We start from the raw sequence: 25417 nt of genomic DNA on the forward strand, positions 1-25417 counted from the left end.
TCAACTCTCAAATCACTTGGTCACGTTGCCCAAGAAACTTGCGATAATTTCGCAGATTTGCTCTGCAAGTTCAAGGAAGAATTGAAAATTTGGTTTCAAAACATCCGCAGCCTCTCCAAACAGTTGGAAATTTTCTCTGTACCCTTCGCTGTGCGAGTTGACTATGTTGAGCCCATGTTGCAAATGCAGCTTATTGAACTTCAAGCAAGCACCACATTACGACAAAAATTTGAAGACGTAGGTGTCCCGGAGTTTTGCACTTTTTTTAGATAAGACAACTTTTCCAACTCTGCGGCTCCGAGCGAAAAGGATCTTTGCCTTGTTCAGGAGTACATACTTGAGCGAGTACCTCTTCTCTTTATTGAAAGTGAACAAATCTGCTCTGCATTCAAGGATGACATATGACCACCACAGAGCCACCAAGCGAATTGTCTTCGCACACGATATAACACAGGATATTGCACCCCTTGCAGCTGCTAAACATTAACAAACCTCGAATTTAAGTTTATTTACATCAAAGATGTGGGTACGTCCGGGTAAAAACTCGTCGGAGATTACTTGAGGGACCCCCACCCTCCCCTATGTGGCACACAGCAGGAAAATGAGACACAGTTCACTGCAAATATCAAAAGATCGGCTAACACTTCACACAACACTTTTTACACACATACAGTATATACAAGCAGAGTATTTAGATATGAAAAGTGAACAAATACATCATAACAACGTTTCCTTTTTCTATGTTAAGCGGCTCAAATTTCGCACAAGTTGTTTTTTGTAATACCAATATTCATAGACTGTAGTTGGTTTAGTAAGTGGGGCATGTTGAAATGCAGCATCTGCTTTCCATAGTTAGTGCCCCAAAAAAGAATAAACCATTTCTCTGTATTTCGGAGGATATAGGCCGGGATAGTTCGTGTGAGAGAAGTTAACAGGAGACGCAGGTCTTAAAATGAAAATTTTTATTATTACATATATTGTAAGAAAATTGGGCGTATATATGTGTTTCTTCTTCCTGTTTTCAAAAATATAATTAGTTTCAGCATATATCAATTAGTTCCCATATTATGGGAAATAACTGAAGCCTAATTAGCTGAATTCTTGTGGTTCATTAAGACACTTTCTTTCAACATTTTTCAGTTTTAATTGAAATGCAGCTGTATCCAAAAACCTGCCATCTGGACTATGCTAATTATACTGTTGCTGAGGTTTATCATCATGTAAAAATGCTCACATAAAATGCCATAATTATGAAATATATAATTAGGTGACATTATGGTTCACAAAATTTGAAATGTTCAACTTAGGCAGAAAAAGAAATAGCACAGCTACACACCTGTGTTCTTTCTGAAATCAATGGCGTAAGATTAATTGAAACTGCACCATAAAAACATAAGAACTGCCGTAAGGCTAGTCATGTTGGCAAAAAACACAAAGCTGAGAAAACTGCATGTGAAATGCACGCGCCAGCCATTTGTGGAGGTCATTGTAGAGACCTGAAAAAAAAAAAAAACGGCGAAATGTGAATGTTCCAAAAATATTCACAGTAGTGAGTAATACCAGGATGTGGGGAAGGGCCCAGCTTTCACACAAAACGAAGATGGCGGCCATCGGGGACGCAGTCGTGGGAGGCGACGGGCGCAAAGTTCTGACACATTTCACTCCGAAACTGCCATTTGAACACTTTATATGCACAAAATATATAGATTTCTTAGCAGTCGGAGGTTGAATTAGACTTTGAAACTTTTTAGGCAGGTACTTTAGAGTGTACTGATTCCGAATATGCTATTTTTTTGCAAAAAAGAAATTTAATCATTTCAAGACCCACGTCTCCTCTTAAATCTCGAAACCCTCGATTACCATATTTCAGAAATTTTTTGTATCTGGCTGCTAAATAACATTTGTGCAAGCTTTGAACTAGTATAATCTGATAGTGTGAAAATAGCTGATCAGTAGGGGCATGGTAATCAACATTGGGTATGTAAAGGACAGCTTTTTTTGTAACATGTAGATTTTATGCATATATAAGCCAGCAGCATGCTTAGAATTGAGGGGCAATTCTTGCGATTAAAAAATAAAACCTCTTCTTGACAAGGCCAATTATCTTCGCGTTGCTTTTATTTAACACACTGCAAGACTGTCGCTCTTTTAACCCCCCCCCCCCCCCAAAAGAAAAACGCCATCGTGGTTGACCCCCCCCCTCCCAATCTGTTATTTTCCGCCGTCTGGCCCATGGGAGACGCAATGCCACTCGTATAGCAGTTCAAGTTTGAGACTCCTGCTATAGCCATTAACCCACCACGGCAGGTGACCTCATGTTTCGGGGTAACTTGTCAGAAGCCAGGAACATCAACTTTTTTCAAAAGCATGTACTTCTCCTTGTGCCCGCAACTATGAACTCGGGTGCCAAATGCTATAGCCACTGACCCATCCCAGTAGGTGAACTCCAAAATAAGGCTGCTATTTACTCAGTGGGCATTGAAACTCCCTTGAACGTCCTGAGTTGAACGTCCTGAGGACATTTAGGAAGTCCACAGGACGTCAATTTTAATGTCCATTTGGTATGAGTGGGTAACCTCCACTGTTCAGATCTGAATGTCCCGGGGCAACTTTGCTGCAAAGTGTGCACACTCTGAAGCCGAGCACGCCAACCTTTTTCCGAAGCATATTCTGCTCCTCCTGCTGGCCCAGACGGTGCAAAGTGGTCGCGGCCTTCCCCATCTTCCTCAGGTGAATGTCGTGCAGCCAACTCAGACTGTCATGGCCCTCCAGGAAACGCTCCAGGTTGCCGTGTTGAGAGGCTGGCTGGTCCAACAGCTCCCCACGTCGCCCTGAGTGAGTTATTAGAAGACAGCACTAGTTGTACATTAGTAGAGTCAATGCTGGCTAGATGACACTGCCAGTTCTGCCTGCATGCACACATTTAAATTTTGTTTTTCTTCCAATAAACTGTGACAACTGTATGTGTGACAAATATCTGTGCCACTTCTGCCTTCTATTTTTTGGAGAGAGCATCATCACAGTACAAACATCTGAACCACATGAGTTGCCATGCAATCAATAATGTGAGCAGCCCTAGCTGCTTATCTATTATTTCAGCATTTATTTCAGATGCACTAGTATCAGGTTGATATGAAATACAAACAGCATGCACATGCACATTCTTGCTTTCACTTCTATGCGGATGCATGCAAACAAGTGGGACGAATTAGACATTTTTCAATCCATGCCTAATGCACTTTGGTTATGCATCGATGTATCTTGGGTTCGAGTGATTGTGTGAGGTTCAATATTCATACTTCATTCCATTCTGAGAGTACATCATACAGACTGAAAGAACCAAGTGCAGATATACATACCTGCCAACCTGAAGGCTTTCAAATTCGAGGGCCGCATGGGGAGGGGGGAGGGGAGGTAGCCAGCACATTTTTGTATTTTCTCGAAAAGAAAAATGTGTTGCATTGCTTCTTTCAGTGCGCAACGTGACAGTGCTGGAGCTTCTTCACACGTGGCATCGCACATGAGAAGGATTCAACACACAAATGGCAAACAGCACGTGACGAGCGCAAAGTTTCGTCACACCGGAAGAACAGAGGTATCACGTGGACCTAATCGGGGGAAGAGCGCATTGGCGCCAGAGCCTTGCCGGAGTGGCTAGATGCCTTCAATAAACAAACAAACAAAAAAAGGTCCACGACAACACTATTGTAATTATAAATGGCTTGTGGCTCGGCTGGCTGACTGATAAGCGTAGCCGATAGTCGCCGTCACTTCGGGCTGGAGGCGAAACTCCGAAAATGAAACTATGCAGCCACACTCTCTATTGGCCTATCACCGGGGCCCTGTCAATGGTTAAAACACCTGCCGTTCCATGCAGGTCAGAGAGGAGCCAGAAGCAATGTAACATGCAGTTTAGGCCTGGGGAACATATGAACGATCGGTTGTAGAGCGGGTCATACATATCGTATGTACACGATTGTAAGTCAACCTATTTTTCAAAATTTGAAAATCTGAAGTGGGAGGTGGGTCGACTTAAAATCGAAACCAAAGCATTGCACCATAAATAAAGGCTAGAAAAATGAAATATCAGGCATGCTACAGGGTGGTTGCATTTTTGCTGCGTGGCTCTATCTCATCGCTCTAGGTTCTGGCCTTGAGGAGCTGCTATGTCAACGTACAGAACCGGCATGCCCACTCTTTGCGAGGCGGCTGATGGTGGCTGTAGATAAGCAGCGAACCAGCACCAGCCCACTCCCCACACATGGCCGCAGATGGTGTCTGCTGATAAGCGGCGGCGGCCCGATAACACATTTGCATTCTACTCTTAATAGGCGTTGTCCAAATTTTTTTTTGTTTACTTTCAACCACGCATTTGGCGCTCAAGGGTGCATCGATAGTTGATGGAAGGGCCGCTGTTCCAATCGCGGCGGCACCCCCCCTCAGTGGCACCGGGCAGTGTTGGTAGCCAACGGAAGAGCTGACGCCGCTCACGCGCAGTTTCTCTTTGGCTCTGACTACTGCGGTACTGCCGGCCGCGTTTCACAGGTTTTTAATGTGGTGCTTCGTCATTCGTCATTTGTGTTCCGGGTCCGGTAAACGACTGGCGCTCGTTCATGGCTACATTCAAGACTGCTGTCATTCTTTACGCCAAAGAAACAAACAACTGCGCGCTGGGCCGCAACTTCGACGTTTGCAACAGGTGATACAGGTGTGGCAGCTGCAGCGAAGCAAAATTTTCAGCTGTTCCATGCGATGTCGTGATGTGGCTGTTTGCGAAGTGCGAATTTCGCTGCACGACGATGTTAGAACGACAAGCTTTGGCACCGCAGCAGTGATCATGACGGCAGCGCTAGTGAGGACAATGGCACAAGTGTGGACGAGTAGTCCAGTGACTAATACATTTTCGTTTTGGAATGTGCCCAAGGGCGCTCCCGCGCGCGGCAGCCAATAGCGGCTGGTGATAATTAAGCCGAGGCTGCAGGACAGTGTGATTGCATTCTATTGGTAAAGGCCAAGTGTAAACAACCTCCAAGTCTTTTTTTTTAGAAATGTGATGTAGGGGGTCAACTTACATTCGAGTACTTACAATCGTGTAAATACGGTACCTCGACTTGTCACCAATTTGGGCGCACGTCAAAATTAACCGATGCCAGCCTCTGGGCATCCGAATAAATGAGCTCCCTATGCCACAGACTTACATGGACATTTGGCGGGACTCTGGCGGCAGTCTAGATTATCAGAATTAACGGGAGTTGAGGAGAAGGAATTAACGTTTATTGAAGTGAGTCGAATTACTAATGTTTTGCTGCCCAATTTTGCAGCTGCTGCTGCTGCTGATGATGATTTCACAGATGTCACCTATTCCTCTCTCGTGGCAGTGCAAGGTACCACTTGCAACCGTCTGGTTTTAATTGAATTTCAAATGTTTTTCACATACAAAATTTATTTTCCATAAAATCTGAGGCAAGATTCATGAAATGAGGCCAAATTCGTACATTTTACGGAAAATTCGGATGAGTTGGCAGGTATGTATATACTCTGCTTTGTGAACCATGCACTTCTAATGGAGTTTGGGCAGCACAGAAGTGAAATGAGATGCTCATGTGCACCGACTCAAGAGGAGGGAGAGAGAGAAAAAACGCTGGATGATAATTTTTGAAACAAAATATGGTGTACTCCTGAACTAGAAAAAAAAAATGTGTTTGTTGAAAAGGTATCCATAATAAACTACTCGACATGTTGATAAGGCTTCGTGGGAACAGGCCACAACATTGCAAAGTGGGGACTGCAGTCCTCACCCACTTCACAGTCCCAACCAGTGACCTCACAGTCTTTACGCAAAAAAAATTTATAAGGGTAACGTCAGGCCAGAACAGCATGCTAAGAGGTGAACTGTTTTAGTGCAAGTGCAAAATGTGGGTTCCCACTGCCTTAAAATGATACATTTGCACTAAATGCACTTAAGAGAAAGGTATGCAAATGCCCAGGTTGGTTGTTTCCATTCTGAGGCAACATACTATATTACACTTGCATTAGAGATACAAAGGTTAAGTTGCTCACTTCCCATTTAGAGCTTGATATACAGGTACTGTTCTCAGCAAAGGGCACAGGATGAATTGCCACTAGCAGACAAAAACAATACATGCAAAAGAGTAGATAAAACTGAACTCTGTGGTTTAACATCCTGATGCAACACATGGGCTATTAGAGATGACAAGTGGAGGGCTCCGGATTAATTTACCCCACCTGTGATTCTTTAACGTGCCCTGATATCGCACAGCACGCAGACAATTTTGTATTTTGCCTCCAAAATATCATCACCGCGGCTGGAATCGAAACTGCGAACATGGGTTCAGCAGTCATACACCAAAGCAAGTGAGCCACCATGGCAGGTTGCAAAAAAAAACTACGGAGAATATTTACTAAATTCGAATCAGTGCAAAAGCATGGATGGCAACATAGAAGATGATGATGAGCGGGCAGTGCTGCGGGACAGAGCGCTTGCACTAGGCCAGTTGCAGATGCGCAAGAAATGATTTTGCTTGAGTCAGAACCCCCAGATTAGTGCCACATAGAAGATGACGATGACTGGGCAGTGCCACGAGACAAAGCATTTGTGGTAGGCCAGCAGCGAACAGACAAAGAACAATTTTGCTCTGGGTTGGTACCCATCGGATTAGTGCTTAAGGACTAAAAGAAATATTAAGATTGTTATATACCAACGCCTACCATCAGACATGAAACAAGGAGCATCTATCTGCACAGTGACTGAAAGAAGTGAGCTTAATCCTAATGCTTAATGAGCTTAATAGCCAAGCTTAATGAGACCTAAGTCATGCAATAAAATGACCCCTGTCATCCTAACGGTATGTTTTCAAACTAAAACTCACCTGAGTCAAGCTGCCACTGGAAAACAAATTCTGGAAAACCCTGCAATGAAATGACAGAACATGTTCAGTTAAAGTACACCAACCTTGACAAGTACATGACAATATACAGAGCTTGTAAGCTACTTGCAACTATATTGTGAAAAATTACACTGCATGCTACATCAGCAACGTTTGCAAATGTTCAATGTATGCAAACGTGGAAACAAGGACAACTCGGGTTGCAGTGCTGCATGACAACTGACGCGTTTTGGTACCTAGATGCAACTGAATTGCAAACAAAATGAAAAATGAGGAAGGTTTATCACCACTTCATTTTGGTTACAGGGGAGATGGGATAAGGCAAAAGCCCAATGCATCATTTCTAGTTGTGGATGCAGCCAAAAATTCCGTAATGATGATAGTCATACCAAAGCAAAGGCCCTTGCTTCAAAAGGCACTGCCATACTATTAACGCTATTCTTTGTACATATGCAACACACACAAACATAATAGCACACACAACAGCTTGGTATCAAAGCCCAATGCAAAGCACACCATTTTTTTTTGCGAGCTGTTGCTTTGCGCACCGTACTAAAATCGCCTTATGTCGGAATGCCATAAAAAAACAAGGTCCAAAAGGAAGATTACAGCACAAGTATGGGATAATAAAAGAGCAAGTCAGCAGCGACACATGTGTTACAACATGGTGAACAAATAAGGTGTTCATTCTCAAGATTTAAAAACGGTGAGAACAATTCATGCATACCTAGTCTTTAAACAGGACCATGTAGCTCTCCAGCTTCTCCTTGTTCTTGGTGAGCTCACAGATCTCCACCAAGGACTCAAAGTCATAGTATTTCTCAGCCAGTGTGGTCACTCTTTCATACTGGGTGGCCTTTACTGCAAGGGAGGAAAAGACCCAGGCTTTGCTCCGGTGTTACGAAAGACCCTACTATTAAAGAGGCACCCTTTTGCACTGTGCCATGGCACGGACAAAACTAAATGGTGTAGCTTGTTGCCAAGCTGTGCCCTGAAGTTATGCACTGACTTGCCAGTTTCGCTTCCTGTGTTGGCAAATACCGTATTTACATGATTGTAAGTCGACCTATTTTTTTAAATTTGAAAATCCGAAGTGGGGAGGGGGTCGACTTACAATCGAAATGAAAACATCATACTATAAGTAAAGGCGAGACAAACGAGATATCAGGCATGCTACAGCATGGTTGCATTTTTGCTGCATGGCTCCGTCACATCGCTCTTGATGCTGGCGTTGAGCAGTTGCTATGTCAATGCGCAGAACTGCTATCCCCTGCCCGCGCATACGGGCGGTGGCTATCGATAAACAGCAAACTGGCACCCCACAAGTGGCTAGTGACTGCGGTTCCTGATAAGCGGAGGCGGCCCAATAACGCAATTGAATTCTAAGGGAAGCTCAAGCATCCAACAAGTTTTCTTTTTACTTTCAAATGCGCGCTCGGCGCTCAAGGGAGCGTTGATAGTTGATAGAAGGGCCACTGTTCCACTCAAGGCGGGACCCCCCCTCGGAATGGCAGCGGTGCCAGGTAGTGTCGGTAGCTGACAGAAGAGCCAACGCCATTCACGCATAATTTCTCTAGCCATTCACGCATAATTTCTCTTAGGCTCTGACGCATTTGACGACTGCCGGCCGCGTTTCATAAGTTTTTAATATAGTGCTTCGTAAGCCATCATTTGTGCTCGAGGTCCAGCAAGCGACCGGCACTCGTTCACGGCCGCATACAGATGGCTGCCATTTTTTACGCTGAAGAAATGAACAGCGGCACGCTGAGCCGCAAGTTCAATGTTTGCGACGGGTAATACAGGTGTGGCAGCTGCAGCGAGGAAAATTTTCAGGTGTTTCACGTGATGCCGTGATGTGGTTGTTCGCGAAGTACGGGATTCACTGGACGACAATGTTAGAACAACATGCTGTGGGACTGCAGCAGCGATCACGATGGCAGTGCTAGTGAGGACGATGGTGCAAGTGTGGACAAGTAGTCCAGTGACTAATAAATTTTCGTTCTGGAGTGAGCCCACGGGTACGCCCGCGCGCAGCAGCCGATAGCGGCTGATGATAAACGGCGGCCCCTGGATAATGCTATCGCGTTTAACTATTCAAGGCCAAGCTTAAACAACCTCGGAAGTTTTTTTATTATTTTTCAGAAATGTGATTTGGGCGGTCGACTTACATTCGAGTCGACTTACAATCGTGTAAATATGGTATATTGTGTGTGCAACATATGCTGCTAATGAGTGGTGACATTGATTCCCACATAGTTCCCCTAAGACATCCCAGCAATACCTACGATAAAGAACGGTATCTGAAGTTTAACATCCTGAAGCTGCATGTGGACTACGAGGGATATCATAGTAGATGGTTCTAGATAAATTTCAACCACTTCGGGTTCTAAACTGTGCCTACAACATCTGTGGGCGTTTCTGCATTATGCCTCCAGCGAAATGTGGTTGCAACAGCCAGGGTTTGACCTCATGGCCATAGGTCCCAGCATTCAAACATGAAGCTATCAATAATGCAAATACTATTCAGTTTATTATTTAATTCTGTTGCCGAAACAAACTTCTGCAGTTGTATGGTTACGCTTTCTAATGACCTTCACATTTAATGTGACTATATTGAAATAATCTGCAGCCATTGTTGTGGAATTACAAGAAGGTCTGTGGAGTACCGAAGAATACCTAGCGTTCTGACACAACCTTCATTAATACCCAGCTAAGACTGGCACTGGTGTACTTAGACAAGCATGCATGCCACGCTTCTTGTTTCTTCACCATTTCACCCTCTCTCTTCCATCCAAGAAGTAGGGCGACACACATTAAAAGTTGTGAAATTTTCAGGGACTGAAGTGAAATGCTACCACATTTGAAAGAGGATTCAATGTGGTAAAACTCCGAAATGAGATGAACAGCACTAAAGAGTACCCACTGAGAGGAGCAGTGAGGCGCCATCTGTCCTGCTGGTAATGCAGCTTGAGTGCCTCGTAGGCGGCCTGGTTGTGTGTCAGTGAGTCCAACTGGACCTTGTGGCCATTGAGAACCAGGTCAGCCAGATCAGTGAGCTGCCGGAACACCCGCCCACGCGAAATGGCATTCTCCGCCACCCCAATTGCGTTTGTGGTCGCCAAGGCACGCTGCAATCAAGACATGAAAAAGCGAAAGTCTGGAAGTCAGTGAGTATTAAATTATCATTTCATAAGCATGACAACCTCACTGACTTGTGTACCAAGTACCCTAGTGCATTTCAGAATTGAAGAGCAACCATGTTCAGACGCAGCGAAAACTAGAGCTGTCAACAGTAAAAACAGTGAATGTACAAGAACTTCCACTTGAAATGCACAGCCCTCACTGTCATCAGAAAAATTATATCAGCAGTAGGGCAAAGATCTGTCCAAATGCTATACAATTTCTTGTGCCCCACCTAATCTGAGCTCTACTTGACTTTCAGTCCTACCCGACCCTCAGCCATCCCCTGCTCCATTTTCCTTCCCTTAGAATCTACTCCGCCACCCTAACAGACAACAATCTATCTGCTCATTGCATTAGACATCCGGCCCATGTCCATTTCCTCGTCTAAATTTCAGCTACGATATTGTAAACTTGTGCCTGTTCCCTAAACCCCACTGATCTTTTCCTGTCCCTTAATGATACCCCAGTCAATTGCAACAGAGGCTGCAGCAAATGCAGCCACTACACAAAGTCATGAGCACAAGAAAGCACGTACACACACATACCGGCTTGCAAATGATATCGCAAAGGATTGTTGTCCAGGGCCGAAACTCCAGAGAAGTTTCTCGGGCACATTCATAAGCAAGCTGTTCTCTGTCCCTGAACGGGCACACGTCTTGCAGCACCCACTGAAAAAGGTGGAACAGTGAGGACACTGGATGTTGTTTTCATTCAGTTGAATTCGATTCTGTTTTGAGTGGAGAAACAAACTGGAGACCCATTTTTGCACAATCTCAGTTGCTTCTGGCAGCTCGGGGCAAGAGTCTAGAGGACAGCCAAGCAGGCTATTCTCCTGGTAGCTGGAGCTACGCAGAGACTGCTAGTGTATTGGACTTGAAAAGGAAACTATACATTACACTGTTGTAAGATTTCAATACGCCCACTTTTTAAATGGTGCATTTTGTTCACTGCCACCAGCATGGCGCCTTAGTGTTTTCTGTTTGCCATGCAAGGTCAGTTGTGTCACGTGGGCTCGCTAGACGAGACAAGACTAAATCCCTAATGACTGATGTCACACAGTCAATTTGGCGGTGCTCGGGACAGTCTGCGACAATTACTATACCTACTCGCAAAATTTGCGCACTTTGTTTCTTTAAATTAAGCCTTCAAAAGGAGGGTGCGCAAATTACGCGAAAATTTTTTGAATGCGCCTTAAAAAACGTTACAAAAGTCATAACGTGCAATATATACTGTATATTGCCACCTATACGCAGACCAAGCCCACATCTTGCATCCCTTGCTGGCCAAAAGAACAAAAAGAACTTGACTCCAAATATAACGCACATACCCCCTCCCGACGCGCCCCATGTTATGTAGTCCCCCGCGGGATGGCGGGATGGTACGTGTGCAGCTCAAAGCAATAAAAGCGCAATGATACAATCGCGAAGCCAGCAATGGGAGGCAAAGGAGATAACGGGTGCGATAACACAGCACTCTAGCGTGCGGCCCGGCCGACTAGCGGCAAACCAAACAGCAAACGGTTCTCTAGTTTCGGATTCTGGCATGCGCGCAACTGGTCATCTCAGAAAGTGACTGACAGCGCGAGTGAGCCAGGTAAACGGTCCATAATTCGTGCCCTCGACCCTCACACACTTTGCAACCGCACACGGCGATGCGGCTGCGCTGACCTTCACCTTCACAAACCTGCCTTGCACACACCTGCATAGTACATGCTGCTGGTCTGGCGCAGCATAGAGAACAAAATATGAAATATGCATTTTTTTTTTTAAATCCGAGTAAAAAGTTGGGTGTGCTCAAAGCATACTGTCTAGGAAGTGCCAACTACGGTTTAAATAAAGCACAGCCAACAGCCCCAGCTTTTGGTTCTAACGACTGGCAAGTGCATGCATTGCTATCACCCTTGCTGAGTTGCTTTCTTTCAATGCGTTTAGTTCGCTTTTCTGCATTCTTGTTGCGACAATACCGTATCAAATTATGACTAAGTCCACGCCAAGATGCATTGCAGTAAAGCAACTTGCAACAGACTGTCATGCACAAACAATGAACTGAACCTACCACAAAGATAGCATTCACGTTGGTGATTAGTGCAAATTCATCCCTGAGAGATAGCCCCATCTTCAACTGATCCTCCTCTTCTTCAACAACTGCAGGAAAGATTTTGTCGAGCTCAGACACCTGGAGAAAAGAGGGTGAAAAAGAACCAACATATCACAGTAAATGTGAAACAGCCCTGATTACCTGCATGTAATCACTTCATGACATTATCTCCAACAAAAGCCAAACACAAAAATGTCAAACCATAAAAAAAAGTGACCAAACAACTAGAATAAGCACCCAAAGCAACCAAGACGGTAGCATCAACAGCACAGTGAAGAGGATAAAAACATTGCACAGAAAAACTGCAGTGTACCATGCGGTAATCAACCTGCGCTGATGATGAGACTGCTAGCTTGCAAAGCAATCACAAATAGAAGGCACAGCTAAGAATGATAAAAAAAACTATTGCTACCATGTTTGTGCACCGCGACATTCTGCGACAGCTGTTTGCAGTGCTAGATGTATTTTCAGTATTTATTTCTGTAATCTTTCTTTTCTTTCTTCTAGTTGTGACCTTGGCGTGATTAGGCGTGACCACTCAGACCGTGCCTTGTGCGAATGGCACAAACACTAGACCACACTACTACGCACAGAGGCCACCACAAATATGTGACACAGTGAACGGCACAAGCATTAGCTTGAGCCATTGAGCACAGAGGCCGTCACGAATCCATGATGCACACCGAGCGCCGCTCCCTTTTTCTCCTCATGCTCCTTCATGTTATGCCGACAATGCTGAACTGTGAAACTTGCCTTTAACTCTTTCCTTACCATGCCTATCAGGATCGTTCAATTTGAACTATGGCACAAAATTCCCCATTTTGAGCAATCCAGGTTGCTTCTGGACAAGTAATGCCATTCAGTATGTTGCAGAAGAGCTGTACTTCGGTTTCAGAATTGTTTTTTTTTTTATCAGCCGTATGAGGGAGTATTTTTAAACTTGCATGAAACCTGTCAACACTGCGATTGCGACAAGTATGGCACCCAAGGTGGCGTCCTCGTCTGGCACTCACTTGCTCAGCAACGACACCGTTCTAGCGATTTTGCAGCATCGACACTCGACCCTGTAGGTGGAAGCAATAGCCTTGTGTGAAAAAATGAAGTCCATTTGCCTTAAGTTAGTTCGGACGGAAATGATTGTGCCACTCAGCCCCGACTATCAACAGGTGTCTGTCTGTAACTTTCGTTTTCACCACTGCCCAGAAAAATCACTACTTTCCGAGCCTCTCTGAAGGTGCCGAGCATGTTCTAAATGGCTCTGTGCGACCAGCACCATAGCGGACACCATTTTCTGCAAGATGGCTCAACGTCCACCTTAGCACTGCACTGTGGAGTCGCCCAAAGCACTGCACGTGAGCAATTTTTTTTTGCTGACCAGAAAGTTTAGTATGAAGAGCTCTGTAACTCTGAATACTCACTTACAATACAGTAAAGCACAAAATGTAGGTACATTGTAGATTTCTTGTTCTTTTAATTTGCGAAAGGAGTGTTTAATATCTTAGTGACTTCTTGTGCAAGTCTGAAATTTCAGCAAAGATTTCTTTTTTTTGCAAGGAACATATATTGTTCTCTTTGTATCACTGAAGAGATACAAAGCACACAGCATATCGTTAGCTACACTGTGATGTGCTGCAATAAAGAAAAATTTTTAAATAAAAGGGTGAAAAAAATTTTATGCACACTACCCTGAAATTGCCTGTTTTCCCTCAGTAAAGAAAGAGATAACTGATGTCACAGTAAAATACAACAATTATATCCAAGGAAGTTGCACTTCAATGGCTTTTTGAGATGAGGGTCCTTAAACACGGTTGAACACACACATCATAGCACATTGGGAACTAGATACTTATGCACTTCCAGAAGCTGTGCCAAGTTCCTGCAGACTTTGCACAGGGAAGGGAAAAGTATTTCACAAGATGCATTTTCCCATGACATTAAGAGCAGAAAGGTAAACTGCCTGCCCTAATATGCTGCTGCTACATAATGTGTCAGTCTACAGAACGAGGAATATGACAAGGCTTTTCTTCCCCTTTCGGTGGATATGGTGCGCTGCTGTCAGTCCCCCAGGAGTAGAAACACTGCGTGCCTGGATTACATGTCTGATCCCAGTATCAATAATAGTATGGAACCAAAAATGAAAATGCAGAGACACAAATGAAGGCTATGAATCAAAGCAGTATAGTATATGTGTGAACACACTGTCCCTGAAAGCTCACGTCATCTTACAAAAATAACGCTGAGATGACAGTTTTTGCTGAGGACTTCCTTCTTGGTTTCTTAACACGTTCAGTGGAGGACAACTGGAACCTTTTCAGCAACAAACTTGCTGCACTTATCGACAGATTTATACCTGTTATCAGTATACCACACACTAACACCGCGCCCTGGTTTAATAGACACCTGCGCCGCCTGAATAATAAGAAAAAGCGTCTTTACAGACAGACCGACAAAAACAGGCACTCTGATTCCTGGCAACAATACAAAAAGTGCGATAAAAAATATCAGACGGCGCTTAAATCCGCTCGCCACCATTTCTTCACCCACGATTTACCATCATTGTTAAAGAATAACCCTTGTAAGTTCTGGCAGATGATCAACCCTTCGAATCATCCTGATATAACTAAAGGAGGCAGCGTTCCTGTGGCTGAATGCGCACAAGTTCTTAACGACGCAGTCACATCAGTCTTCACCCGAGAAGAGGTTTATTTAGTCCCTGCTACTACGAATCATTCTAATACCTCAATGTCCGAAATAGTTATTAGCGAGACTAGTATCTTATCTTTACTAAGGAAACTTAAAATGACATCAGTGTCTGATCACCTTGGTTTTAATAACAAAATACTCAAAAACTCATCTGAAGGTACCCATCGCATCTTGTCCGCTATTTTTTCGCAATCCTTTCATGTGGTTTGGTTTCCCGTGACTGGCGCCTAGCTAAGGTCGTGCCTATTTTCAAGTCCGGTGATCGTTCTCTGCTACTCAATTATCGACTGATTTCATTAACTAGCACGATTTGCAAACTCATTGAACACGTGATTCATTCGCAAGTTTTTAACTTTTTAGAACAACACAACATCATCTTTGAATACCAACATGGCTTCCGTAAAGGGTACTCGTGCAAAACGCAGCTTGCTGGTTTCATCCACGAATTTCATTCATCTGTTGATGCTGGAATTCATGTCGACTCCACATTTCTTGATTTTTCCAAAGCGTTCGACAGGGTACCTCGTAACCGGTTATTAACCAAATTACCACTTCTTAATATTCACCCTCTTGTTATTGCATGAGTTAAAGATTTTCTTTGTTCTAGGTTTCAGTTTAGCAGTGTCAATAACCATAATTCGTCTCTCAGCCAAGTACATTCTGGCGTCCCACAAGGAATCGTGCTTGGCCCCTCACTTTTTTATATTTATTAGCAATTTACCTAACTCCATTTCTTCCCAAATCAGACTTTTTGCCGACGATTGTGTAATTTATCGCAAAATTTATACTAACGAAGATCGCCTAGCCTTACAATCCGACCTCGAGACAACAGCATGGTGCTCTACTTGGCTTATGCAACTTAACCTTTCCAAAACAAAATTTATGTCTTTTACTAACCGAATGTCTCGATTTCAAACAGCGTATTCTTTAAATAGCACTCCAGTTGAGTTGGTAACCACGTATAAATACTTCGGTCTTCACGTTCATTCGCACCTAACATGGAACCACCACATTAACCTTATTCTTGCATCTGCTAATCGGTCATTAGGCCTCTTAAAGCATAAATTAAAGCATGCTCCCTCTCGCCTCCGTTTACGTGCTTACACCACTCTTATTCGACCTAAAATTGAATATGCTTTGGCTATTTGGGACCCTCATCAAGAATATTTAATAAATAACATCGAATCATTGCATAATCGTGCCGCTCATTTCATCTACTCCGATTATTCACGTCATTCCAGCATCACAGCCCTGAAGAAACGCGCTGATCTGCAAGATCTATATCTCCGTCCTGAAGTAGCACGCTTATCACTTTTTCATAAACTGTATCATCACTCAACGCTTCGTAATGACTTTTTTTTTTGCCTTCCTCCGTTTTTGACCGCCGCGACCATCTGTTTAAAGTTAAGCGCTTGTCATACCGTACATCTAACTATGCACATTCATTCATTCCAGGCACTATAACCAACTGGAACGCTCTCCCTTCAGATGTTGCTACCACCACTGATCCGGAGAAATTTTATAAACTAATATCTGCCACTACTTCTGCGTAACATCTTTCAGTACATTGTGAACTTAACAGTGCATTAGGTTTTTGTCTTTTATTTCTGTTATTGATGATTCTCGTTCTTTTATTTTCATGCCGTTGTGGATAGACATTGTATAACTTGTATTAGCTTTACTGTCTGCTGCTTTGTTAATGTTTCTGTTTCTTGCCATTTATGCTTCAATGTTTAATTATGTCGGTTTTGTATTTTTATTCCAAGGATTCATATGCTTTTATCTGTTTTTGTTTGTAGTTTCTTGAATTTTTGGCTTATTTATTTCTTTCTTTTGATTACTTGCCTGTGCACCCCCCCCTATGTAATTACCCTCATATTAAGGGCCTTTAAGGGTGTTTTGTATAAATAAGTGAATAAATAAAGGTTTGGTTTATGGACGTTTAACGTCCCAAAGCGACTCAGGCTATGAGGGACGCCGTAGTGGAGGGCTCCGGAAATTTCGACCACCTGGGGTTCTTTAACGTGCACTGACATCGCACAGCACACGGTCTCTAGTATTTCGCCTCCATTCTAAAGAAGGCACACTGCAGTACATGTGGTTTGAAATTCTTGTGCAAGCACCGACCACAGCGAATGTAGACAATATAAATAGTGGAGAATGAACAACTGACAACACACGAGTTTCCAAGGCGCTCAACCAGTATGGCAAGAATTCTTTGCTTTCCCCTTTCACCAGATGTCTTTCCTTTTTCTGACAGACATTAGGTGGGTATCAACTAAAGCTAGTAACATGCTTAACAGAGAGCTGAGCTTCCTAGTCAGTTGGCCCAATAAGTGGCATGATGGCACAAGCACCAATGTTATGTAGATATTTGTTCATTCTCCCCTTATATGATGTTATACTAGAGCTACAAGTGAGCTCAATTCGAGCTCTTGTGTTGTGCTCCTCTCTCTATGTTTGCCATATGCTACAGCTGTGCAAGAATCTCATTTATTCAGACGTCACACCAACTAGTGAGCCTCCAACTATTGTCACTAGCTATGATGTTTGGCAGAACACTAAGGCACCTTCACGCACTTGTAACAAGCCGTTAACCCACTGGGCTTGCAATGAGTGCAGCTGCATGGCCGCAACCAGTTTCTCTGCCTGCTCCTGAAGGAGCAGGTTGGTAGCCATTGGGGATCTTCAGATGGCGACTGCGTAGAGCAGCTCAAGAGACGTCCGTGTTAGTACCATTCTATCCGCCTCCTAAGCCTCGATCAGCATGTCACGAACCATTCCGGAGGCTACTGCATCTTACAGCAATGACAAGCTTGACGAAGAGCCTTTGTCAAAAGTTTAGAGCTCAGGTTGGTCTGGTTCTGGGCCACGACATCTGGCTCGTAAACACCAACAGCGTTTAAATCGCTCGAAGGTAAGAGGAACTCTGGTCCTGCCCTCTCTGAAGGTAACGACTTGGACAGATGCCCTGCAGCCCTGCTACACAGCTTACAAGCAAACCCGTCTGGCTCTCAACTTCTGAAAAAGGCTGTACATGCTATCACTCTTTCAAGCAAAATTGCATGAAGGCCTCTGTTTATTTCCTTCAATGCATTCCACAACAGACTCCATGCAGACAGCACCCGTGCAGTACAGATGGCACAGTAGTAGCAGCACATTCCAGTCAACTGCTGTGCACCTGTCAGCCATTATCTTTATGTGTGACATTCACACATGCTAGGAAGAGTGGTAGTAATGACAGGCTTATCTCTCCTAATGTTTTATTTAATATGCTTGCCACACAAATTCACAACATCTATATGCAATGTTCAAGAACTTGGTTATATCAATGTGCAGCAGAAAACCACTTTGCTAAATTCTGAAAGTAGCTATGTGGTGTTCAATGAAACTAAAATTGGGAAATAATAACTCATTACTAGAAGATCCCAATAAAGCTGTATAGGAAGCTTTTCAACCATTCGGTACTGCCCTAGAGCTTGTGCTTAATTTAAGGTGCAACAAAACAGGCAAACCCAGGAAATGTTATCAACACAGGCAAACTACCCAAGATGTAATAATAGATGGCATGCCATTTTTGCCACATTAGTTTGAGCCTGCTGGTTTAATCAATGGCAAGTCAGCTTAGCCAGTTTGAGGCTTTAATGCTTTACTAACAATATCAAAGATTTCCATCAGGTTTTACAGAATGACAATAAGGATGACGTCATGAGTAGCACGGAAGGTGTAGGAAATATAAAAGAGCATGACTGAAGGTGCTTTATCTCATAAAGGTGTTTAAATATGCATGAAACACAGTGGAGTATGATGCCTTCAGACCACAACCACCTTCTACAAAAAAGAAAAAAGAACATGAAATTGTTTTCAGATCTAGAGTCCCTTCGAAAAAGAGGTCACTTGTACAGTGATAGATGCTTTCAAAGCTGGTAAAGGAGGGTATGTACACACAGTTGCCCATCCTTATCATCGTCAACATGACTCAGTCCCATTGCAGGACAAGGGACCCTCCCACTGATCTGCAACTAACATAACATTTCTGTGCCTGTTCTAACCACCCAATCTCCAAAATTCCAAACCTTATCTACCCAGCTGACTCTCTGCCACCCCCTGCTACATTTGCCTTCTCTTGGAATCAACTTTGTTATTCTAATGAACCGTCTGCTCTCCGTATTACATGTCCTGCCTAACTACCTTTCATCTTGATTTCAGCTTGTGTTTCCTAATCCACTCTGCTCTCTTTCTCAGTTACACATACCTAAGGCCCCTAATTTTTCAACACAAAAATTTAAGTTCCGCAAATTGGGAACAAAGAATCTGCAAAATTCCGCGGGTGACATCGCATAATGCTTCAGAATGCACTACGTGTTACAGCATACTCATTTGTGTAATCGGTGCACTTTTTTTTCTTTAAATTACAGCTTCAAAAAGGGAATGTGCAGATTACATGGAGATTTCGCGAACACTTCCTAAAAAACTCTACAAAGCTTATAATGTGCAATATATACCATATAATGCCGCCTATATGTTGACTGCCCTAGCTCGCGACCCTCGACGGCCAAAAAAAGCAGACTCCAAATATAAGTCGACGCAAATTCCCTCCCGCCACCCCCCCATGTTATGTAGTTCCCAGAGAGATAGCATGATGGCACATGCGCAGCTCGAAGTAATAAACATGCAACAACACAATCACAAAGCCAACAGGCAAAGGCAAATGGAGATAAAACACAATAGAACGGTGCCCTCATGTGATGCCCGGCTGACTAGTGGCAAATCGGACAGCAAACGGCTCAGTAGTTTCAGATTCCAATGTGTGCCCAAGATTACCGGAGGTTTGCTCTCACAACTGTTTATTTGGGAAAGTGACTGCCAGTGTGAACAAGCTGGGTAAATGGTGTCCAATTCAAGCTTTTTTCCCAGAAGCATAGCATGATCTGCGGCCGCTATAGCAATCCTCTTCTGCGCAGAGTTACCGCACATGTGCAGATTACCCGGAGGATGCCATAAGACGCCAGACGCTGGCCAGCTATTTGCATGCCTGCCTAGTCGATACAAATCAGCACATTGGTGACGTGTGAAAGCGGACCGCACTATGCCAAATCTCTCTACTGACACACGCCACTGTGCCGGTCACTGCACGTGCACACCACAGGTAAAGATTTTGAAACTGCGCTTCTGCCTGCTCGTGTCTGTTGCTACGAGCATGCGCAGGCCGGCTACAGCATACATGCTGCAGCGCAGGCACGTGACGCGGAGTCGGGGCTTTGGTAACGCACACGACGCGGTGCTATCCAGAAGGAGATATGCTGAACCAAAACTACACGATGCAAGAGTTTCAGAAATGTTATTCGCTCAAGACGAATACTTCGAGATATTGAGTACCAGACATTTGGATCAAATTGAATCGAATATCTAATACTTTACTATTCGACTGAATATTCGAAATTTTCAAATATTCACATATGCCTAGTCATCTTTGTAAAAAAAAGATTTATATGTACCAATACAGTATACTGCGCATTATGACCTTCGAATTCCTAAGAGAACGGTGCACTGCGGTGCGGCCATTACTGCCATTAGCTCTTTCCAGTACGGGGTCATTTCACGTGAAACGTCCCAGACCCAAAAGCAACCACCACCGATTCTTTTGAAAAAAAAAAAAAAGTGGGCTAGTTGGCAATTGCGTGAATAGAGTTTTGAACAAGTATTTATCTTGAAAGAAACTTTTTGCTCACGTACACTCTCTTTGTAGTTTTCACAAAGAATCAAAAGTTGGTTGAGGGTAAAAAAATTTCACATTAAGCATGAAACAGGGCACAATTACAAATAATCTTTTTAAATATTTCACTTGCATTGTTCTTTCATTTGACTCTATTAATGAAACCATGCAAGAATTTTCTGCATTTTTTCAGTTCACTAAAGACACAAAAATTGTAAATTTTAAGAAATTCTTAGCATAAACTTCATTAAGCGGAGACACGAGTCTTAAAGTGAAAATTATTGTTATTAGAGATATCGTAGTAACATTGGGCATGTATATGAATTTCTTCTGCCTGTATTCAAAAATATAATCAGTTTTCATATACCTTAATTGGCTCTCATACTATGAAAAACAACTCAAGTCTAATTAGGTAATTCTTACGAGTCGTCAAGTGCCTGTCCTGTGTTCTGTATCATCTTCGTCTGTCTAGCGCTATGTACACAAGGACTTTAAACCAACTAACCCAAACCAAGCTTCTGTTGCATCACGACACTTTCCCTCAACATTTTTTTAGTTCCGATTGAAATAGAGATGTAGCCAAATACCTGCCATGCAGAGCTATGCCATTTATATTGTCATAGAGATAAATCGTCATATAAAATGTTAATTATGTCAAAGCTCTATAATTACTAATTATGGTTAAGTAACATCATTTTTCATAAAATTTGATATGCTCGACTCAGCCACAAAAAGATAGCATAGCTCCATAGTAAAGTTCTGGCTGAATTCAACGGCATAATATTAACTGAAATTGCACCATAAAAAACTTGACAAAGCTTCCGTAAGGGTTGTCATGTTGGCAAAAATGAGAAAATGGCACTTGAAGTGTGTGCGCCAATCAATTGGAGGTCGCTGTAGAGGCCTCAGAAGACGGCGAAAATGTGGACGTTCCAAGAGGATTTCACAATAGCGAGTAATACCGATAGATAGGAAAAGGTGCCAGCTTTTGACTAAGACTCAGATGGCAGCCATCGGATCAGCGCTCGTGTCGTTCTGTGTTCCTCCTGTTGTCCTGTTTTGATACGCGCTTCTCTATTATTATGGATCACCAACTCGCCCAACAAGCAACACTTCCAGCCATCGGAGATAGGTGCGGGAAGTGAAGGGCACAAATTGCTGTGGCATTTTGCTCTGAACTGACGATTTCAGCACTTCGGAGGCATCAAATACGTCCATTTTACAGTAGTTGGAAGTTGAATGTGACCTTGAAACTTTGGAGGCAGGTACTTCAGAGTGCATTGAATCGGAATACGACTTTTCTGAAAAATCGAAATTTTCGAATTTTTTTTTACCATTTGAAGACCCCCATCTCCGCTTAATGTTGAAGTCACTAGTAACTTTTCCAACTTTGCCCTGTTGCTTTAGTTTATGCTTAAAATATTTTAAAATTGTCATAAGGGGTACTTTTTAAGAAAAGCACTTCCAAAGTTCCCAAAAAGTAACTTTTTCATAAGATTCAGATATAAATTATGGATGAAGGCCCTACAGATAAAAATGCATGAGATGGTTCATTATATACACCAACTTCTTAGTTTGTAATCTAGAAATTTTAATGTGAGAAAACTGTTTCAGGCGAGAAAAAAAATTTTGAAGTCCACAACCAGCCTTATTGGTAGGTAATGCCGAAACGTGCCTTCACTATAGAGCACATATGTGCCCCCACTTATTTTTCTGGCACATATATGCACTCTGAAGCCATTATATGCGAGTGGATGTTGTTTTGTGGATGGCAAAAGGAAATAAAATTACTGTTTTCGCAGCATGCATGTTGATGCTCCCAAAACCACATTTTTTACGATATTACCTTTTGTGTGATGAAGTAAACCATGGCTGCTTCGAGGTCATCGCCTGGACCAGAGAGTTATCAGACACAAGATATTGTGCATGGCTCTAATTTATTACTTTGCAAGTGCAGCAGTTCATGAAATTTGGTGCTATGCAAGAATCTGATTCTTCCCCACTCCGCACCAGCCGTCGAGTATCTCTTTCAAAGCCAAATGTGCTCTTGTCCTGCTCCATCAACGGTTAGAGTTGGCATTACACTTTCATGCACAAGTAGTCTTTCCTGTGCTTGTCAGTTTATAACATTTTCCACAAGTTATCAGTCGACAGACACAGAAGGCTGCAGGCAAGGCTCTATTTGGACTGCTTTAAACCATTTTCAACATTGAGTATATACACATTGCAGACAGCAGCGCTCGAGGTAGTGAAACAAGATCTGCCCCCAGTAAGCAAAATTAATCATTTCTCTAACAGGTTCATCACAATATAAAAACAAAAATAACTTCTTGAATCTCTGCTACCACAAGAAGGACCCTATATTTTTGGCAGAATGAAAATTTTGGCTTGTTCAGATGGCAAGAGTGCATAGGACGGTGTTGGCGGCACACTGAAACATGTGACAGCAAGAGCAAGCCTGCAGAGGCCGTATCATGGCGAGAATAGATCACTACAGGAACTGTTTCCCAGCACCAAAAATAATATAAAGAGAACTGACGCAAGCTGGGCACCATTATTTAAAATACAAGAAAAAACAAAACCGGGTTTCAGATTCGTCATTCTAATCGCAGTCAAAAGAATGCGACAGTTATACCACTTCAGACCAGCCATGCTTTCAACGCCTCATGTTGCCATCACTTCATACCCAAACACTCAAGAATTTACGCAAAGAAAAGGCATAAATACTTATGTGGCCATACTTTGGCACTAAAGATTCAAATTTTGCAAAGTTGAAAATGAGTGGACATGAAAACAGAGGGCAAAGAAGTCAAATATCAAGAAATCACCAGTTTCCAGGTTATCCTCTACTGATCTGAATGTCCCTGAGCCTGTTGAAGGGCAATTTTCATTCTTGTGTGTAACAGGAGAAAAGAAATGACTCTAGGATACTTCTGCCTCCGTGCTGTACATAATGAGGCAAAGTTGGCCACTAACTGTTTCTGGAAAATGCTCACGTAGATGCTGTGTTGGCCTGCCTGACCACCCAGTCCCAAAAATGAGATGATGTAAACTGACGAAAATAGATCTTTAACGATGTATTCAACCTGATGTCAAGCAACGCATCACATGTCCGCTTCTCTAAGAGCCACAGTACCTACAGTTGAATCCGATAATATCGAACTTGGTCAGATCAAATTATACCTTATATCGAATAATTTCTAAGCACTCTAAAGATACCAAATGACTGTATAGGAAAATGTACGGCTATATCGTACAGAAATTAGCCGTCACATCCGACAGATCAAACTTCGGGCAACACTGGGTGACTCAAGAAGCTGGCTTTCCCTTCACGTATCTCCGGGAGTCAGCTTCCCCGCAGGTCCGATCGAACTTTTGAGCAACTCCGGTCTACTCAAGAAGCTGGCACATTGCCAGCACATCTCCACAGGTTAGGTTTCCCGCACGGACCTGCGGGTACTATTGGTGCTACGTAGCACGCGCAGACCAATGACGACGCGAATTTTCCAAGACGTAGGCGGAGGGCGCGCACCCAGCCAACCAGAATATGCATTTTTAGTGTGTTGCATCAGTTGTGCCCGCACTGTGATGAGTTCGCACATTCGGTGCGTCATGCTGCTATCGGCAATTTCACATGGTTTTCGTTGTCTGTGCGTGCATGCGTGCGATGGCAACCGCGAAACGGCAAAACCTCCCTTTTTCTATGAAATTGGAAATTATCAAGCGAGTCGAATGAGGAGAGAAGAAATCCAAAGTTGCTTGCCACAAACATGAATGGATCGACAAAGCTTCGAGCACTCGTGATCGGAAAAAGCAACTGTCTCAGCAATGCTGGTGACCTACAGGTCTAATCGAAGAGAGCGGATAACCCTCGAACTTTTTTGACAAGTGGCTGAAGGTTTGGAACGACAAATCGATAGGCCAAGATCGCTACGTCTGTGCCCACTGCTGTAGTGCTAGTTCCAGCAACATTACACTTCGCTTCCTGCTGCTGAACGCAACGTTAGTGCTTCAACTCTTGGACCAGGGGATAATCCTTGTGGTGAAAGTTGACTTTAGGAAATGTCTGATTGAATGGCTCTTGAAGAATCTGAGGACTGAAAGAGACACAAAAACCGACCCCCTAGGCACACTGTCTAAGCTAAGTGGGCCGTGGAATGATGTAAAAAATGAAACTATACAGATTTCCTTCCAACATTCTGGTCTCTCCTTTCTTGGAGAAGATGGAGCAAGTTCTTTCTCGCATGAGCTCGATGAAGCCGTCGCAAGTCTTGATGATTTGTGGAACCAGCTGCCTGAATTTGCTAGGGCAGCCGTAGGCGACTTTGTCTCCGCCACGAATGACAACGTTGAGACTGCAAAGAGATTGCGGACGAACACATTATTGCTGATGTCGCAAATAACGAAGGCACGACTGATGCAAATTGCAATGAGGACTTGAAGAAACATGTGCCCATGTGCTTCGATGTGCTCCATACGCTCAGCATGGTTAATCGCTATTACATGTCGACAGAAGGCTGCGGTCTCAGCTGTTCAGAGTCTATCAATAACATCGAAAAATTATGTTCTCTCTGAGGCAATGAAGATATAAAAATATAAAAAAATCCCGACTATTTTGAACTTTTTCCATCTCGAAATGTTTGTTTGTTGTTAAACTCACTGCTACTTTTATATCAAACTAAATGTTATATCAAACTCGTTTTTTTTTGTGAGTTCGATATAAGTGGGTTCGACTGCACATGTGACAGAAAAACAGGTGGCGACATGAATGTGTTCTGCAGTGAACACACTTTTCGGCAATACCTACCAG

The 25417-nt window shown here is 43.2% G+C and overlaps 1 pseudogene across 1 annotated transcript in view; it reads right to left on the reverse strand.

Moving 5' to 3' along the window:
* The window catches only part of LOC144119939 (nuclear pore complex protein Nup133-like), a 117097-nt pseudogene that overhangs the window by 47995 nt on the left and 43685 nt on the right, over positions 1 to 25417 (reverse strand). Inside the window, exons 18-24 of the transcript XR_013312415.1 lie at positions 14186 to 14287; positions 12147 to 12266; positions 10637 to 10759; positions 9832 to 10036; positions 7636 to 7769; positions 6891 to 6930; positions 2653 to 2831 (exon numbers count right to left, since the gene is read on the reverse strand). The product of XR_013312415.1 is annotated as a nuclear pore complex protein Nup133-like (transcript). The remainder of the gene's footprint in view (positions 1 to 2652; positions 2832 to 6890; positions 6931 to 7635; positions 7770 to 9831; positions 10037 to 10636; positions 10760 to 12146; positions 12267 to 14185; positions 14288 to 25417) is intronic.

Source organism: Amblyomma americanum, chromosome 1 (assembly GCF_052857255.1).
Source record: "Amblyomma americanum isolate KBUSLIRL-KWMA chromosome 1, ASM5285725v1, whole genome shotgun sequence".
NCBI classification, from domain to species: domain Eukaryota; kingdom Metazoa; phylum Arthropoda; class Arachnida; order Ixodida; family Ixodidae; genus Amblyomma; species Amblyomma americanum.